General features: G+C 40.5%; 1 protein-coding gene across 1 annotated transcript in view; it reads right to left on the bottom strand.

Moving 5' to 3' along the window:
* The window catches only part of LOC128638711 (DNA-directed RNA polymerases I, II, and III subunit RPABC5), a 155,478-nt gene extending 149,285 nt beyond the window's left edge, over positions 1–6,193 (bottom strand). The window contains exon 1 of the mRNA XM_053690837.1: positions 6,061–6,193. The gene's annotated coding sequence lies outside the window, so the exon portion shown is untranslated. The remainder of the gene's footprint in view (positions 1–6,060) is intronic.
* Positions 6,194–12,970: the final 6,777 nt, after the last annotated feature.

Below are 12,970 nucleotides of genomic sequence, written 5' to 3'. Positions count from 1 at the left end.
GCATTTCACTGCACAACTACTATTGCTCTAATTGTGGCGCAACTACCTAAAACCCTCTCTCTTCGCATATATATATATATATATATATATATATATATATATATATATATATATATATATATATATATATATATATATATATATATATATAAAACCGGCAAAGTGCACACCAAACCTCACTAGGAATAGCCTTGGGTGCAGCAAACAAAGTATACAGTACTGAAGAAAAAAGCGCACTCCAAAGGACTTACTTAAGTATCCACTTTAATATGTGAACGCTTTCGAGCTGAGTCAGCTCGTCCTCAGACATACAAAAAATCAACAGTTTCACTTACCACCACCGTGACTTTATACCCAGTAAAACCAAACAAACACGCTCTACACGTCAGACACATCCCCTGGGGGAGGGGTAGTCAGCCGTGTCAATGTAGTATCGTATTGGTGTAACCCAAAAGTGACATATATAGCATATAAAACATCTAAGTAAGCAATATGCATACTAACTCTAATACGCATAAACCACAAATGCAGCAAACAGGCACAAGAGGAGACAGAATACATAATATAGTGGGCATAAATGTTATAGGCAAATCTGACCGGGTAACAAACAACAAAGCCGTGAGCTGCTACAAGCTGTAAAGCACACAGCATTTAAGTGCACTAAAACGAAGTCAGAACCATAAGGTGACAGCAGTCACACATGACAACACATGCCAAATGAGACAGTAGGCAAATTATAGTGAAATTCTTAGCCAAAGGAGGACTGGTATCGGACCCGGTAACCATGGCAACTGACAGGGGAGCTGTAATCGGCCAAGAGCTAGAGCTGCTAACACGCAGCGAAACAGGGCTTGTAAACAAGTCAGATCCATGTAGAGACCGTGGTCAGTATGACCAGTACTTAAAAAGGAACAGGGATAGCCATAACATGAATATAACTGTCATTGGTACAAAAGCGCCATAGTAAAACACAGAAGCGCCATGGTTGAAAACAGAGAATGCTGCCGGAACCCCAGTAGAGGGTGTAAGTGACATCACGAAAAAAGACTGAACAGGGAAAACCCTGATATACAGATCAAGACCTATGATCGCGATCACACAAACTCCAAACAATCTGGGGTCCCATTAGCATTGTCAATACTAAAAAATAATAATAATGGAGGCCAGTCTAATCACATATAAGTAAGGGTATCACAAAGCCCCAGGAGGGGCAATATGGGGGTCAGTATCCTACAGCCGTAAGAAAAACAGGTCTATATACCTATGTAAAGAATACAAGGTTAGACAAACAAACCATAATAGGGCATATTAGAAACATCATACAAAAATCACCAGAAAAGCCTAAACTAAACTAAAAATAAAAAGCAACTAAGTAAAGCCAAAAAAATTGATAAAGATAAAAAATAAAGAAATAAAAAAATTTGGGGGAAGAATAAACAGCCATATGAGGGATCAAAAACCACAACGGTAATATTTAAACCTAAACTAAATGGATAGTGGCTCTCAATTATTCTGGATGTAACAGGTCATAGGAACACCTGCCAGTCCAAGTATGCGTTCAATCCTTTCGGTGTCACGGTTTCCAACTTGTACATCCAGCGTGCCTCTCTTTGAAGTAGTACTTTATTCCAGTCACCTCCTCTAGCCAGAGGGGGGACATGATCTATGATAGTGTATTTTTTACGCACCCACATAGACGACAGACATTCAAACATAGGTTTCGCCTTACATGTACCACAACCTACATTGTGTACTTGTTACACTGCACCTGTGGTCTGTACTATGTGGGTAAGACCTCTGATGATCTCAGGACGAGGATTGCAAACCATCGCTCTGCCATCCGGACCGCCCTAAAACAGGGGACTTCTGAACAGCCGGTAGCACGGCATTTCGTGGACTGCCAGCATAAGGTTGCTGATCTAAAATACACTATCATAGATCATGTCCCCCCTCTGGCTAGAGGGGGTGACCGGAATAAAGTACTACTTCAAAGAGAGGCACGCTGGATGTACAAGTTGGAAACATGACACCGAAAGGATTGAACGCATACTTGGACTGGCAGGTGTTCCTATGACCTGTTACATCCAGATTAATTGAGAGCCACTATCCATTTAGTTTAGGTTTAAATATTGCTGTTGTGGTTTTTGATCCCTCATATGGCTGTTTATTCTTCCCCAAAAAAAAATTATTTCTTTATTTTTTATCTTTATCAATTTTTTTGGCTTTACTTAGTTGCTTTTTATTTTTAGTTTAGTTTAGGCTTTTCTGGTGATTTTTGTATGATGTTTCTAATATGCCCTATTATGGTTTGTTTGTCTAACCTTGTATTCTTTACATAGGTATATAGACCTGTTTTTCTTACGGCTGTAGGATACTGACCCCCATATTGCCCCTCCTGGGGCTTTGTGATACCCTTACTTATATGTGATTAGACTGGCCTCCATTATTATTATTTTTTAGTATTGACAATGCTAATGGGACCCCAGATTGTTTGGGGTTTGTGTGATCGCGATCATAGGTCTTGATCTGTATATCAGGGTTTTCCCTGTTCAGTCTTTTTTCGTGATGTCACTTACACCCTCTACTGGGGTTCCGGCAGCATTCTCTGTTTTCAACCATGGCGCTTCTGCGTTTTACTATGGCGCTTTTGTACCAATGACAGTTATATTCATGTTATGGCTATCCCTGTTCCTTTTTAAGTACTGGTCATACTGACCACGGTCTCTACATGGATCCGACTTGTTTACGAGCCCTGTTTTGCTGCGTGTTAGCAGCTCTAGCTCTTGGCCGATTACGGCTCCCCAGTCAGTTGCCATGGTTACTGGGTCCGATACCAGTCCTTCTTGGCTAAGAATTTCACTATAATTTGCCTACTGTCTCATTTGGCATGTGTTGTCATGTGTGACTGCTGTCACCTTATGGTTCTGACTTCGTTTTAGTGCACTTAAATGCTGTGTGCTTTACAGCTTGTAGCCACTCACGGCTTTGTTGTTTGTTACCCGGTCAGATTTGCCTATAACATTTATGCCCACTATATTATGTATTCTGTCTCCTCTTGTGCCTGTTTGCTGCATTTGTGGTTTATGCATATTAGAGTTAGTATGCATATTGCTTACTTAGATGTTTTATATGCTATATATGTCACTTTTGGGTTACACCAATACGATACTACGTTGACACCACGGCTGACTACCCCTCCCCCAGGGGGTGTGTCTAACGTGTAGAGCGTGTTTGGTTTTACTGGGTATAAAGTCACGGTGGTGGTAAGTGAAACTGTTGATTTTTTGTCTGTCTGAGGACGAGCTGACTCAGCTCGAAAACGTTCACATATTCAAGTGGATACTTATGTAAGTCCTTTGGAGTGCGCTTTTTTCTTCAGTACTAATATATATATATATATATATATATATATATATATATATATATATATATATATATATATATATATATACACACATATACACATACATATACACACATACATACATATCCATCTTAAAGGGACAGTCTACCATAGAATTGTTATTGTTTTAAAAGATAGATAATCCCTTTATTACCCATTCCCCAGTTTTGCATAACCAACACAGTTATATTAATATAATTTTTACCTCTGTGATTACCTTGTATCTAAGAACCTTCTTCCAGCCCTCTGATCACATGACTGTGACCGTTTATTACCTATCGTCTTAAATTTAGCATTGTTTTGTGCTAAATCTTAAATAACCACCTGTGTCTGAACACAGTGTTATCTATATGGCCCACGTGTACTTTCTGTCTCTTTGTGTTGAAAAGAGATTTAAAAAGCATGTGATAAGAGGCAGCCCTCAAAGGCTTAGAAATTAGCATATGAGCCTACCTATGTTTAGTTTAAACTAAGAATACTAAGAGAAAAAAGCAAAATTTGATGATAAAAGTAAATTGGAAAGTTGATTAAAATTACAAGTCCTATCTGAATAATTAAAGTTTAATTTATACTAGACTGTCCCTTTAAAGGGACAGTATACTATAAAATTGTTTTTCCCTTAATGTATTTCAAATTACTTTTTTTTTACCAGCTACAGAGTATAAAATGTATGAGATTTGTTTTTTAAGGCTTATTTGTGTGTATGAATTATGATTTTGAGTTTTGAAGCCACAACCTAATAAAATGGGTTGAGCTTGTAGGTATAATCAGATCTCATTACTTTATCACATTGTGCACATACACATGCTTCTTTATCTTATATCTGTCCATAAACCAATCACCAATATTTGGAGAGAACAATGGAAAATTAACATTGTATTACCTTATCTCTTCTATAACCCACTGGGAGTGTAATTTCTTCTACTGGCTGTGTTAACACAGCTTGGCCTTGAGGCCAAAAACTTTCAGGATGGGTGGGAATACCACAGGCTAAATAAACTATTTCAAATTACAATATAAGTGTAATGGAAATACTTGAAAACAATTTAATACACTCCAGCAGGTAAAGTGGATTATTGGGAAAAAATTAAAGGGGAGAAAAATTTTGAGTAAACTGTCCCTTTAAAGTGAAGGTCCATTTTGATGAATCAGTGCCCGGTTTTTTAAAAACCTATTAAAAACAAGGGCACTTTAAGTCATCAAAATTGACATTTCACCGTTTTCTTCAAAAACTTACCTTTTAATCCTGGCAGCCACTCCAGCACTTCCTCCGCCCGCCTCTAGCCGTCTTCGCAGGTCCAAAATGACGAATCTGGCTTCCTCCAATCACAGCGTTGCATCAGGCTGAGATTCCCCCGGGGGGAAGCTGTGATTGGAGGAAGCCTGATTCGTCATTTCTGACGTCTGCAGAGGTTTCCGATGGCCGGGGAATCGCTGGAGCGGCATTCAGGATTAAAAGGTAAGTTTTTGAAGAAAACCGTGAAATGTCAATTTTGATAAAGTGCCCTTGTTTTTAATAGGTTTATTAAAAAACGGGCACTAATTCATCAAAATGGACCTTCACTTTAAGACATGTCTATGTTAAAGCCCTTTGGCACCTGAGACCTCATATGTTTGAGCCGTTAAAACTTGAGTGCAATATTTTTTGTGAATAATTCTTATTAGATAGTATTATGAGTGTAACTATACTTTGCAATGTATTTTTTATTACATTACATTAGTATTTTGTGACACTTTCAAGTTTTTCAAAACAGTTAACCATAGCTCTGAAGTGTGTGGTATTTACACATTTATGTCAAAATAAGAAAAAGAGACACCCTTCAAATTCAAGGCAGTGGGCACCTTTGAGGTTTTGGGAGGGGCTATGTAACCCTTCATAGAGCCTCAACTGTCTTGGGTACATTTTAGAGATGCAATTTGTGTGTGGGGTTTTAAACACAATGTTTAATACTATATGTGTGGTTACATAATGTTTTATTATTAAAAAGGGCATTAAATTCGATATAATTGGTCAAAAGAAGTTGCCATTAATCACTTTCTATAAATCACAGGTTGAGAACTGATATAGAAGCCTGTTGATTTACTAATTTGGGAGAGATAAGGGTTCACAATAAAATTACCCCAGAAAGGGTAGCGCTATGTGTAGTCTGTCTACAGTATCAGGTTTAATCTTGTGTCATTTTTAAGGACTCTGTGGGAGGTTCCATGATGGAAGCTGAATTTTTTTTTAATTTCTTTTTGTCACTTCGTGAAATTAGAGGCGATAAAATTGTAGCAGTGTTGTGACCTTACCTTAAGTATTGAGTAAACCTTATTATGTTTGAAGCCCTTTCAGGATTTCATGGCTATAGAAATGTAATATAACACTGCAGGTAGCACGGCACCTTATGTCGCAGCTCAGCTAAATAAATACTGAATCACATAAACGCGTGTAATTTATGGTAACTAGAAATACATAGTACATTTCTATTTCACAAAACCCTGGTTGTGTTTTGTTTTTAACCTATGATAACCATGCTGCTCTGTAACATTCATTTTTTTATCAGAGGATCAATATATTGTAATGTTTGCTATATAAAGAATGGTAAATTCATACTGCCGAACTTAATTTAGATTAATCGTGCACCACAAGCGTAAACAAGTTAAACAACACTTACCAGGTAGAGAAAAACAACTTTCTCCTGACTAGTGCCGACAAGACCTGCGTATTGCGCACATATAAATACTGTATATATAATGAACGCTTGTTTTTGCAATACTTTTTAAGACCACTAGAGGCCGCTGCAGGGCATATTACTGCTGTGGAATACTTCTGATTGCTGAAGCTGCTGAGGTTGAACTTAGTTACATAATTACTATAAAATTATATTGCTTCGCGTTTATATGTATACAACTTTTAAACACTACAACACTAGTAGGTTGATAACAAGTTACAGTACTCTACTGAACTGCCATAGGTGCAGCAGGCGCATAGGCACTAGGGCTTAAGTTCTGAGAGGGGCACATAACAGCCAGTCTGTACTGTATATATAGGAACAGGTGCGTGCAGAATGTGTACAAGCCTAAAGCAGGGGAGACTTATTAGTGAAGGTTAGGTTACAGGTCTATACTACATAATATAAAGAGCAGCATATTATTACTATTACTAAACTTACATTCTTGCATTTCAAATAAAGATAGCAAGAGAACAAAGAAAAATTGATAATAGGAGTAAATTAGAAAGTTGCTTAAAATGGCATGCTCTATCTGAATCATGAAAGAAAAAATGTGGGTTCAGTGTTCGTTTAATACTGAGTTCCCTTTTAGGGGCATCAGAGCCCTCTGTTAATGCTACTGACTCTACTGTACCTTTAAATGTATCCTGCAGTTTCATGATTTGAGTACTAGGTTTGTTAAAGGGACAGTCTAGCCAAAAATAAATTTTAATGATTCAGATAGGGCATGTGATTTTAAACAAACTTTGCAATGTACTTTTCTCATCAATTTTTCTTTGTTCTTTTGGTATTCTTAGTTGAAAGCTAAACCTAGGATTTTCATATGCTAATTTCTTAGCCTTTGAAGGCCACCTCTTATCTGAATGCATTTTGAAATATTTTCACAACTAGAGGTCTTTAGTTCATCTGTGCCATATAGATAACATTGTGCTTACGCCCATGGAGTTACTTAGGAGTCAGCACTGACTGGCTAAAATGCAAGTCTGTCAAAAGAACTGAAATAAGGGGCAGTTAGCAGAGGCTTACATACAAGGTAATCACAGAGGTAAAAAGTATATTAAATATAACCGTGTTGGTTATGCAAAACTGGGGAATGGGTATTGTGATGAGAGCAGGATGTGATGTTACTAGTTGGGGGCGGGGCTTAGGTCCGGTAGTCTGTGTCACAGTTAGTTAGTGAAATCAACCTGACCAGATGTATGTTTCTGTGCTCTGTAATAAAATATAGTTGTACCATCATTGCTGTGTCCTGCATCTCATGACATGGTGTCAGAAGTTCTGGACTGCGCTTCTGTTCCTGATCGATTGCAATGTCAAAGTTTACCCCACCTGAGCCTTTTGACTTCTCTCAGCCTGCAGCTTGGCCCACATGGCGTCAGCGGTTTCAGCGCTTCAGGATTGCATCCAAACTGAACAAGGAGAGTGGTGAAGCACAAGTTAATTCTCTTTTATACTCTATGGGGAAAGATGTGGAGCCAGTGTTCAATGCTTTTACTTTCCAAGAAGGGGAAGAATGTAATTTTGATATAGTTATGGATAAACTCAGTGCCCACTTTGTGCCCAAAAGAAATGTGATTCATGAGAGAGCTTGTTTTCACAAACGTAATCAGCGTGTTGGAGAATCTGTGGAGTCATTTGTGCGCAGCCTATATGAACTAGCTGAATTCTGTGAGTTTGGTGTTGCTAAAGAAGAGCAAATCAGAGACAGAATAGTTATTGGAATCGCAGATGCTGAAGTCTCACTGAAGCTGCAGTTAGAGCCTGATTTAACGTTAGATGGGGCTATTAGGATGGCCGCCAGAGTGAACTGGTGAAAAAGCAAAGTGCTGATCTGAGGTCTGAGAGTATTGTGGATGAAGTGCAACAGTCTAGGAAAACTGCTAGTGAAAGGCACAGTGTGAGCGGTAGATCTAAAGTACTGGAAAGGCCTATAAGTGGATAGACGCAACATGCCCGATGCACTCTGTGCTACCGGGCCCATGATCAGAGTGTTATATGCCCGGCCAGAGATAAAAGATGCAGAAAATGTAACAGAATGGGCCATTTTGAAGTGGTGTGTAAAACTGAATACATTAAGGAGATGCAGGTGGACAGTGACCAGGAGGGTCAGGAAGTGTCTTTTGTGGGGTCCGTTGTGGAACGGACAAGCTCAGAGGAAGATTGGAAAGTTACTTTTACTGTAAATTGGAGCCAAAGTTGATTTTAAGATTGACACAGGAGCAGATATCACTGTAATGTCTTTTGCTGAATTTATGAAACTGTCTCGACAGCCCCAGCTGGCGAAGGTTACTACAAATGTCCATAGTCCTGGTGGCCGCATTGATTGTGTGGGGAAATTTCTTGCCAGCTATGAGTACAAGCAAAGGAAGTTCACCATGTGGGTGCATGTGATCTGAGGTCAGTGTGTTAACAATTTATTGAGCAGAAAAGCCTCGTGGCCAAAGAGAATGAGATTTCCGAAGATATGTTTGGCGAGTTGGGCCTACTGAAATGCAAACCAATTCGTATAGCACTTAAAAGTGACGCAGTCCCATACAGTATTTCTACTCCCCATAGAATTCCATTCCCGCTCATGCCTCAAGTGGAGAAAGAGCTTATGCGCATGAAGTCTATGGTGGTTATTGAAGAGGTTGTTGAAGCAACTGATTGGTGTGCCCCCACTGTTCCGGTTGCAAAGAAAAACGGAAAGGTGCGCATCTGTGTGGACCTGAAAAGGTTGAATGAGGCAGTGAAGAGAGAGAGATTTGTGCTGCCGAGATTAGAAGATATAGCTCCAAAGTTGGCTGGGGCGAAGTTCTTCTCCACATTAGACGCTTCTAGCAGCTTTTGGCAGATCCCCCTGGATCCAAAGTGCCGCAAACTGACTACCTTTATCACACTGGTAGGTTGGTTCTGCTTCTACAGACTCCCCTTTGGGATATCCTCCGCTCCTGAAATCTTTCAAAGGGAAATGAGTTCTCTCCTGAGTGACCACGTGGGCACAGCGGTCATCATGGATGACATTCTAGTGTATGGGTCTACAGTGGAGGAGCATGATCAGCGTTTAAGTTGGGTGCTACAGGCTATCAAAGAGTCTGGACTGAAGCTGAATAAAGAAAAATGTCATTTTAGGAAAACTGAATTATGTTACTTTGGGCACATCATCAACGGGGATGGCATCAAGCCAGACCCGAGAAAATTCGTGCTATTGAACAGATGAAAAGTCCTTCTGATGTACACGAGCTGAGACAGATATTGGGCCTTGTAAATTATGTGGGCAAGTTTCTTCCAGATTTATCAACAGTTTTACATCCTATCACAGAGTTGCTTAAGAAAGATGTTGCCTGAGTCTGGGGACCTTCACAAGAAAAAGCTTTTCTGCAGGCCAAGTCCCTGCTGGGGTCTGCCCCAGTGCTGGGGTTCTACGACCCTTCAAAAAAGAATGTGGTTAGTGCCGATGCAAGCATTTATGGGTTGGGGGCTGCACTCCTGCAGCTGAATGAAAATAAACTACAGCCCATCGCCTACTGTTCCCGCACACTGACGGCTGCGGAGTCAAAATACGCTCAAATTGAGAAAGAGTGCCTGGCTGCAGTTTGGGCCTGTGAGCACTTTCAGCGTTATCTAGTGGGTTTGGAGAAATTTAGTCTGGAAACTGACCACGAACCGCTAGTCCCTCTAATCAACGCCTATGACATTGACATAACACCCTTGAGATGCCAGAGACTTTTAATGAGACTGCTCAGGTTCAATGTTCAGGCAGTGCATGTGCCGGGGAAGCAACTGGTTGTGGCGGATACACTATCCAGGCTCCCGCTGGCTGCTGCTGAAGAATCCTCCACAGAATCGGACGTGAAAGTGTATGTTGATTCAGTTCTGGCCTCTAAGCCCATTTCTTCAAGGAAACTGGAGGAAATAAAGAAAGAGACATATTTGGACACAGATCTGCAAGAGGTTATAAAGTACATAAAAGAAGGCTGGCCCGAGAGCCGGGCAGCCTGGATGTCTTTAAGTGCTTACCAGCCAGAGAGGTCGCAGCTCACGGAGCTGGAGGGGTTGGTGCTGTTCCAAGACCGCATTGTAATTCCTGTCAGCATGAGGAAGGAGATGTTAAACAGGATTCACAATGGCTACTTAGGCATTACAAAGTGCAGAGAAAGGGCAGCTACAGCTGTGTGGTGGCCTGGGATCAGCTCCGACATTGCAAATCACGTGTCTAAATGTGCCTTTTGCCAGGAACGCCGGCCTACTCAGAGAAGGGAGCCCTTGATTTCTACTCCGCTGCCTGCGGGGCCGTGGCAGAAAATAGCTGCTGATTTGTGTGAACTGCATGGGAAAAAGTTCCTTGTTGTGATCGACTACTATTCCAGGTATTTGGAAATTGCACCCCTGAATGATATCACAAGTCAGGCCGTTATCATTCGCCTGAAGAGCTTGTTCGCCCGGTGGGGCATTCCAATGGAGCTGGTGAGTGATAATGGTATGCAGTTCGCTTCTACAGAGTTCAGTGCTTTCAGCAGGGAATATGACTTTGTACATTCCACGTCAAGTCCACATTATCCGCAGGCCAACGGAATGGCTGAAAGGGCAGTTCAAACAACAAAATTCATTCTAAAGCAATCTGAGCCGTACCTAGCCCTCTTGTCATACAGGGCAACGCCCATTCAGGCAACCGGGTTTAGCCCGGCACAGCTGATGCTAGGACGCCAGATTCACACCACTTTACCCTCAGTGGGTGTCTTCAAGCCGCCTGGCCCTGTTCCTCGGGACGAAGTCCTTAGGAGGGATGAAGAGGCCAAAAAGGGTTATCGTTTCTTCTACGACAGGAGACATTCTGTCAGGCCCTTACAGGAACTGAAAGCGGGCCAAAGTGTCAGAATTAAACTGGATGATGAGAAGAAATGGAAGACGCCTGCTACGGTAGTTGGCCGCTCTCCAGAACCAAGGTCTTATACAGTCCTTACTGAGGGAGGGACGGTTACACGCCGTAACCGAAGACATCTTCAGCCTGTACCTGAGAGTCTGGAACTGGATGCCTCAGTACCACCGCCGGTGGGATCCCCTGTTCTAAGAGAGGTGCCTTCCCCTCAGCAAGACCACAACAGGGATATATCTTTGCCTCCAGCGGACTCTTGTTCACCATCTTCTGTATCAGAGGACAGTTCATGCAAAGTTACATCAAGCAGAAGAGTGGTGAGACTTCCGGGCCGATATAGGGACCGACTTTAGCTAGAACAGTGACTGGAAGTATAGGCAGAATAATTCCATGGTCACTGTGGACTAGGGTAGTCTACCCCGATGTCCAAGTCAGGATGTATTTAATGTGTTTATATTTTCTAACCTATTTGTTTATATATTGTTCAAAACAAAATGTTGTTGTATACTATGTTCATATACCTTGTTATTTGTTTTATTCAAATATATGCTTCGCCTTTGAAAAAGGGGAAGATGTGATGAGAGCAGGATGTGATGTTACTAGTTCGGGGCGGGGCTTAGGTCCGGTAGTCTGTGTCGCAGTTAGTTAGTGAAATAAACCTGACCAGATGTATGTTTCTGTGCTCTGTAATAAAATAGAGTTGTACCATCATTGCTGTGTCCTGCATATGTCCTGCATCTCATGACAGGTATTAAAAGGATTATCTAACTTTTTAAACAATAAAAATTCTGGTGTAGACTGTCCCATTAATAGCCCAGAATTTAGACTTTTGAAACTGAATTGATTACACACCTTATAAACATTAGCTCCAGAGCAGCAATATACTACAGAGTGCTAGATGTATATATCGGGTGAGCCATTAACAAGTAGCATGTGCACTCAGATGTTTAACCCAGCACACATAAGCAGATACAAAAGGGCAGATGTATCATTCCACGGAAGGACAAGGTTCACAGGTAGTGAACCTGTCTGCCTGGGATCACAAATTACAGGCGGTATTCACTGCATATATTTATCCTTTTTAAGTGAATTGAACACCCTTGCAATGACATCTCCCTGCTCTCATGCAACCTATTGCAGAAGAGCAGGACTTGTCAATCACCAGCTTTTTCTTTTTTTCTTTTAATTCGCTTATCAATTGTTAATTATATTTTGCCTGAAGAAAAGGCCAGAAGTAATCTGTGCCTAGAAATGTGTTACAAGACATTTAGTAATGTTATTTTATATGCACACTCAGACATAGTTTTTATCTTATTTAATGTAACAATTCAATTGTTTTAAATAAATATCTGTTAAACGCTGGATGAATTGATTACTATAGTCCTAATTCTATGGCTAACTTTTATTATCATAATATTAATAGCATAACTAGTTAAGAGCGGCTACCTTGTCAGCAGTTCTTAGGGAATCACAAAATAAATTTATATGCAGGGCCTACCTGGCACCAAACCAGATAGCTAAATGGACCCAATTGACAGATCTAAATTGTAAAAAATTCCTATCTCCATGTCCAACTATTATGCACCTCATGTGGGAATGCCCCAAGATTTGAAAAGTTTGGGGAATGACTAAATACTTGTTAAAGAATGATTGTGGGGTGAGGTTGAATCTGACTTGGACTACAGTCCTTCTGCTGTGCAGCAACAGAGATATGGACAGAAATGCTAAATTTGTAAATACGGTTTTGTTGCTAGCCAGAAAATGAATACTGTCACTATGATTATCGGCCTCAACTTCAACACTGCCCTCCCTAAAAAATATTTTTTTTCACCAGTTAAGAATAGAGATGGTGGATGTGAAGGGGGAGGTAGCTACTCGCATCAAACATTTCATCATTGAATGGGAAATATATATTAAAACACTACCTATACCCCTCCAACGCCAAATAGTAATGCCTTTCTCATAATCTGAATTTATAATAGAAGAAAGACTTCAGGG

This window comes from Bombina bombina, chromosome 8 (assembly GCF_027579735.1).
Source record: "Bombina bombina isolate aBomBom1 chromosome 8, aBomBom1.pri, whole genome shotgun sequence".
Taxonomy (NCBI): Eukaryota; Metazoa; Chordata; class Amphibia; order Anura; family Bombinatoridae; genus Bombina; species Bombina bombina.
The sequence above is the reverse complement of the archived record's forward strand: the minus strand, read 5'-3'. Positions and strand labels throughout refer to the sequence as shown.